The 7,332-nt window shown below is 38.4% G+C and overlaps 1 protein-coding gene across 10 annotated transcripts in view; it reads right to left on the bottom strand.

The window, feature by feature from the left end:
• The window catches only part of prrc2c (proline-rich coiled-coil 2C), a 34,640-nt gene extending 32,240 nt beyond the window's left edge, over positions 1–2,400 (bottom strand). For all 10 annotated transcript variants that reach the window (XM_038306896.1, XM_038306895.1, XM_038306894.1 and 7 more), the window contains exon 1: positions 2,013–2,400. The gene's annotated coding sequence lies outside the window, so the exon portion shown is untranslated. The remainder of the gene's footprint in view (positions 1–2,012) is intronic.
• Between the last annotated feature and the right edge of the window lie 4,932 nt (positions 2,401–7,332).

A 7,332-nucleotide genomic window follows, 5' to 3' on the forward strand; every position in this document is an offset into this window, starting at 1 on the left:
CACTAGCAAATCAAAGTGCAGTCCTCCCAGGGCTCCTTCATAGAGGGACACTCTGGTTCTCCTCCTTTACATGACAACAAAGACTGTAATTACTTTTCAAATTATGTCGTTTGTATACACGGGGCGGGGTAGAGAGGGACATGTTTGTCCATTGAAAACCTGGCAACTTTTTGACATATCCCTGATCCAACACACTTCCAAGAAATGGCTGAATTATTTCCTTCATATTTCCTTAGTAAGTTGGAGGAAATTGTCCCAAAAGCACTGGATTTGGACACCTGTGCTCACGCTGACACACAGAAACAATTTTTCCACAATAAATCATTGTGTAATCATCTCCCCCCACCATCTATTGTGAAACATGATGGATTTAGGAACACTTGCACCCTTAAGGAAATGGTTCAGAGAGGTTCTACTATCTACAGTTAGCAATTATAATCATCCTAAGTGCTAATATAAGATGCTAAACCCTAATTGAAACATCAAATGATTCCCTTTCCCCTTGAAACGTTCATATAAACTGATCAAACTCATCTACTCTTCTCCCAATCTAATAACCGAATGACCACTTACACCAAGAAAGGCCAGTTTACTGTTAATTACAATTTATAACGTACCAATTCTATTGCATATTTTTAAGAGCGCCTAAAACGTCTCTTCACAACCATCTTGCTTTTCTAGTCGACATGGCTGTCAATAGATTGGTGAGGATTATGGTTTGGTTGCTAATCAGCAATAGTTTCATTAGTCTTAAGGATCAGTGGACAATGACCAAGTTTGAGGGCAGAGGATGTTGTAATAAATGCAAATGTTTACCAATCTAAAATGTAGAAAGTGGAACTTGAGTGTGATTATTTTCCATATCCGTTTATTACCAGGGGAGTGTAGAATATGATGGACGGTTTATCATGTTGCATAGAACACCAATGTTCACCATTCTATCGTTCTCAATTCGTTTAATTTCAAAAATGTGCCACTGCAACGGTCAACAAATAAGGCATCTGCAAACACCTGATCAGAAAGAGAGAAAAGAGATAAAGTGGATGATAATGAATGTAAGAAGGGATAAATATAAGGATGGATGGAGGAACTGACTTAAGGAAAAAAGGAATGAATGAATGGCTAAAGGGGGGGGGGGGTAATCAGAACATTTTATTACTGGCTATTATATGGATGGATGGATGAATAAATAGCTGATCGAAAATGATGGAAACTGAGAAGGGGGTGAATAGGTGGACTGATGGATGACATTTGTTAAAATCAGCAGCTCAATTTGTACAACTTTCAGAAGACTTGTTCAGGAACATCTCTCTTATTTTCCTAATATCTATCCAGACTTTGGAAAACAATTTCCTTTTACATCCTAAGGGATTTTTTATTCCATCTTCTTCTAAATTCTCCTCTGGTCAATCGATAAGCAGAGCTTCAATAAATCTCAACAGTTTCCTGAATATGTATGAAACCTCCCTGTGGCCTTGGAAAAACTCACCGATTCGTTAGATGGTTTTCCAATAGGAATAGTGAAGTCCTGAGTCACAATTCACTCCCAATCACACAGGAAGCTGAGCCTTAAGCGCACATTTCGTATTCTGAGAGTTTAAACACAATTTTAAGATACATTTAGCAGTTTCTTTGCTTTTAAATGAATCACTGCTGTTGCCGGGCCAACAAGCCATCCTTTCCATGAATCAAAGAGACAGGGAGGGTGTCTCATACCGGTGGGGAAGTGGAGGGCCTCTTTGCCCAGAAATCAACCAAAGGACACAACTAATATCGAATAAATCAACAAAGGCGTCCCTTAAACCGCCCCGCTTCTCACTTTCTCAGCAACACGGCCCAACATGTGTTCTACTGAAGGCCACAAACTCGCATCGCTTAGCGTAGTTTCGTTTCCTCGCTGGTCGCCATCACATCCACTCACAGCCCGTCCGGATGCTAACCAGCTAGCGCTGTGCAGTAGGAGAGCATTTCAGAGTGGAAACCACAAACTGCTGCGTGGAGCACAGACCCACCTGCCACGGCCGCTGTGTCCCTTGCCTTCTGCAGTGTTTTATGTCCGCAACTCAAAAATCCAGTCTCGGCCTGGTCGGACGTGAGCGAACGTCTGTCTCGCCGGCGGATTACAAAAGCTGGCTAGCCGTGTTTAGCTGCGGTCGCTAGCTGCCAACAAACCGCTGTCCACATGCAGGGAGGGCTGCTTGCTTTCTGCGTCCCCCGCCGCTTCTAGCCGCGGCTCTGTCCTCGGGTGCTGGGCCTTGGTTGTAGGGAGCCGGCGCGCAGGATTCCTGGTTGTCCCGTAGCTCGGTTATCTCGTGTCTGACCGTTTTTATGGTTGAGTGAGGCCCCGCTCGCGCCGCGGCCTGTCCCCCCAAAAATCAAAGATGGCGGACACTAGTTGCCAGATTTATCCTCTGTCGCCCCTCAGAGCTTCTTTCAGCCTCCATCGATGCTCCAAAAATTTTACCATATTTTCTGTTAACTAGATCAAAACTCCAATGGTAAATATTTATCTAAATGAAATAAATTAAGCTTATTGTAATTTTACTTTAAAAAAGCGCTATTTTTGCCTAGAGGTTATTCAAAAAGTTTGTTTAAAAATCAAATAGAAACATGGAGTACTTAAAATATCGACAGAAGACAAATGAAGAAATAGGTTAGTTAATATTAACAGCCATTTATAGTTTTACGAATTTATAGCAAAAAACTTTTTTTTAGCAGAGGGGTATGGAGGAGGTTCTGCTTAAAATGTTGCAAGTATTTTCTGAATGTCAGGCCATGTGACAGCTGTTAGAAATAAAAAATATTTTTATTTCTTTATTCATTTTTTTTTAACGGAGGGGATAACACTAAACTTACATCTTGAGCTCCCATCACTATTAATTGCAGGGCTATCTTGTCTCTGAAATTTTAACTCAAGCACTGAGTGTCAGAATGGTGATTTATTTTATTTAGATATAGCTTCCTCTGCTGGGCCTGGTTACCAAAACCAGTGGTGTTCAACTCCAAGATTAGCACCTGGAATAAATTTGCCTCTACTGCCTCAAACAAGACAGTATTGTCTGCATATTTAGAAATATAATTTCAGAAATGAGAGGATAAATTTAAGGTTTGAGTTGAAAAATATATCTATTAGGCCTATACTCTCCTCTTTAAAATCTACAGTTTTGATGTCTGTTGACAGGAATTGTTCCATGCATAACAGACGCAATTTAAAACTGATAGTTAATAAATTGATCAGGTAACTACAAACAATTGAACCAATTTATTTTGTTTTCCGTGATACTTTTTCTTTAAGTATGTTTTTTTTGTTGTTCAACATTCATCATTGTTTTTCATCAAACCTTTTAGGGTTTTTTTATTTTGTTTTCAATGCTAGTTTTTTTTTAAAACAAAATATAAATTTTAGACTTATTTCAATTTGACATAAGAACATTAGAATGGTCCAAAATTGAGCAGTCCACTTCATAACAAAACTCCCCTTTTCCACCTAATCAGCTCATAGAAGAGCTTCATTGGTTGCATCTTTATTTTTGCCTTCCTTTAATTTTCTCTTTATGACTCTGCAATCACTAGATCACAAAAAAATTAAACCTGGAAAGATTCAATGGTTAGTTCACAATCTTCCGTTCTTTCCAGTAGTTGTTTGGTTTGTGAAAGAAACAATCTGTATGCAACAAATAAAGCAATAGGGGGAGGTAGGTTCTTTTCCATACCTTATACAAGCCATTATTTAGTCTATAGGAATAATACTGTGGCAGTTTTTCCACAAGTTATTACATCAACTCATATAAAATAATTGAAAGTCCATGTGAAAGTCAGTGTGAAAAAGCGAAAAAAAACATGTCCTGTGGATGATTCTTTTCAATACTATGTAAACCTGGCAACCCAAACTCCTTGGAGTCACGCGTGGAAGGAATCTGTTTCCGGGGTGTACCGGTGACCCACGAGCGGCGCTATGTTTAAACGACATGATTCAGAGAATCATCAGTGTTGATCCATCGCTCTGTTTCCTAAATTCTTCCATAAAATGTCTCTGAATGTTGTTTGCAGGGATTCTAGGAGGGTCTGATTAAGCTAGAGTGAAACAAAAACCACATCTTCATTTTAAATATCATTTAATGAGACTTATTATCTGGAGGCAAAGCATAACTGTAAAATGGAAAGAAAAAGTTTATATGTAATTTTTATATATATATTTTAAATTCTTATATACCGGTATATATATTATATGTATATGATATATATATATATATATATATATATATATATATATATATATATATATATATATATATATATATATATATATATATATATATATATATATATATATATATATATATACATATTTATTTATTTACATATTTTCAATTTTCAATGTAATGTAATGAGACGTATAGAGAGAGAGATATTTTAAATTTGTATATATAATAATTTATATATATATATATTATTTTATATATACATATTATTTATATATGTAAATATATATATATATAATACGTAAGAATAAGTGTGGTGTGCAATCCATCCTCTGTCCAAATTCTGTCAAACCATTTTCTATTGTAGTTACAGTTTTTTATCTAAGGAAAACCAGCTGATTGCATCAAATCAGTGACTCAATACCAATCCCTCACACCAAGCATGCTTTTAGCGACGGTGGAGAGGCAAACAGGAAGAAACCTCCATCAGAACCAGGCTCAGTGTGAGCGGCCATCTGCTGAGGCCGACTGGGGTTCAAGGAGACAGAAGCAGACATAGAAAAAGAAGCATAGATACAAAAGGCAACTGTCAACCAGCTCCACAGGCGGCCCCGTCCAGGAAACACACAGCCAGGCAGACGAGCTCCGAGCCAGCTCCCATGTCAGAGGATGAAGAGAGCACATCCAGTTAGTCTCAGTCAGGGAAACAGGACTACACTGAAAAACAGGCCAAGCTCCAACATCTAGAAACAAAGGTGATGATGGCAGCAGCACAGCTGATATTTCTCTCCAGGATGGAGTCACAGCCAAACAGGAACAGACCAGATGAAGCTACTCTGAGAAAAAGCAGAGAGAGCAGAACGTTAGAGATTGAACTAACAGATTCTGCAGAGTGGGAGAATAGAGATAGAATAAGGCAGACTGATGAAAAAGGGGTCCCTATGTCCTCCAGCAGTCTAAGCCTATAGCAGCATAACTATAGAGATAGCTCAGGATAACCTGAGCCACTCTAACTAGAAGCTTTATCAAAAAGGAACGTTTTAAGCCTAGCCTTAAAAGTAGACAGGGTGTCTGCCTCACGGACTAAAACTGGTAGTTGGTTCCACAGGAGAGGAGCCTGATAAATAAAAGATCTGCCTCCCATTCTACTTTTAGAAATTCTAGGAACCACTAGTAAACCTGCAGATTGAGAGCGAAGTGCTCTGTTAGGAACATAAGGAACAATCAGATCTCTGATATCAGATGGAGCTTGGCCATTTGAGGCTTTCTATGTGAGAAGGAGGATTTTAAATTTTATTCTGGATTTAACAGGAAGCCAATGAAGAGAAGCCAGGATAGGAGAGATATGATCTCTCTTTTTAATTTTCATCAGAACTCTGGCTGCAGCATTTTGGATCAGCTGAAGGCTTTTAACTACAGTTTGTGGACTTCCTGATAGTAAAGAATTACAATAGTCCAGCCTTGAAGTAACAAATGCATGGACTAGTTTCTCAGCATCGTCCCTGGACAGGAGACTTCTCATTTATGCAATATTGCACAAATGAAAGAAGGAAATTCTAGAAACCTCTTTGATGTGGGATTTAAATGACAGGTCCTGATCAAAAATAACACCAAGATTTTTTTCTTTATTATCTGAAATCAGTTTAATCCCATCCAAATGAAGTGACTGGCTAATCAGCTTATTTTTCAAAGATTCTGGTCCAAAGACTATAACTTCTGTTTTGTCTGCATTCAGAAGGAGAAAGTTAAGAGTCTACCAGGTTTTTATGTCTTCAAGACATGCCTGTAATCTATGGAACCGGTTCCATAGATTACAGGCATCATCCTCATCCTGAGAAAGAAGAGTCATTGTTGGGACTTCTTAACCAGGTTGGAGGTGTTCTCAGTCAAAGATAGGTCAGAGGAAGAATGAATGCCCCTGAATTCTACTGATGTTTACAAGCATCACCACCAACAGTGTGTCCCGTCTTCCTGCACCACCCGTAAACCATGTATGTAAACAGCAAACCAAAGGTCCAGCTTGACCTAGTTTCTGTAAATCACGCGTTACAGTGGTAAGACATCTCATTCAGTTCCCTGAGGAAACCTCCTATCACATGCTCACAGTGTGATGCTGGAAACCACAACAATCCTGACCTTTTCACACTGAGATCAGAGTGAAACCTGCTTTCACCGTTAGATGGCGCCATAAACAAATGTAAGATCTAAGGCTGATGTCCACACTGACAATAGTCTAACATAGAAGGAAGTTAGATTTTTCTGCTCCTTTAATTATGAGTTTTACTCATATATCAAATTCAGAGCTTTAATATTAGTTATTCTTTCCTTTGGTCTTCTAGTTTTTTTGTTCCCTAATCTAAATCTTATAAATCAAGTAACTACAAAATATAAAAAGACAGGATTTCTATGCTGTTAAAGTCTATGTGCATGATCCTTTAATAGATCTGAAAGGATGTTTGTTGGCAGCAGATAATCCAGCTACAAGCACCAACGGCAGACGCCTGATCAAAGATCTCCTCAGTTTCAGCTCATCAAAGAGCCTTTTCTGTCTGGTGTGCTCTTCCTCTCAGTCAACAACATGTTTTGGTGACTCAATCCTTACTTTGCAGAATATCTGAGACACTTTTCACAGTGAAAAATCATTATTTTTTTCATGTTCAGCTTCTTTAAGATTTTGCTGCACAAGAATTTTAGGGAAGTGTGTCCATAACTCTAAGTGAATGCAAAACATATTAAACCTTTAGCACAGAGGTGTTCATGGATAACGGCTCACACCCACGCTTATCAGTGTTTGAAAAGCAGTTGTGATTTTGCTCCTTTTGATTCTACTTGTACCGCCGTCTTAGCATGACCATGTAAAGGTTTATGTCTTTGTGTTGCCATGAGAAACACCTGTGATACACACTGATCATAAAAAGCTGCAGCATTGACCTACTTTGAGCTGTCCTTATCACAATGGATGATAAGCAAACAGTTACCTTACCCCCTTATCCATTACACAGGGTGGCTGTTTGAGCTTACTGAACACAAATTAAAATGCAACCAAGGCTTTTAGTAGTTAAAAAACGTATAGTACTCTTGCAAAAAATTATCTTTTTTCATCTTGAAATATATTTGATTGTATGTCTGG

This window comes from Cyprinodon tularosa, unplaced genomic scaffold (assembly GCF_016077235.1).
Source record: "Cyprinodon tularosa strain WSP-4 unplaced genomic scaffold, ASM1607723v1 ctg597, whole genome shotgun sequence".
Taxonomy (NCBI): Eukaryota; Metazoa; Chordata; class Actinopteri; order Cyprinodontiformes; family Cyprinodontidae; genus Cyprinodon; species Cyprinodon tularosa.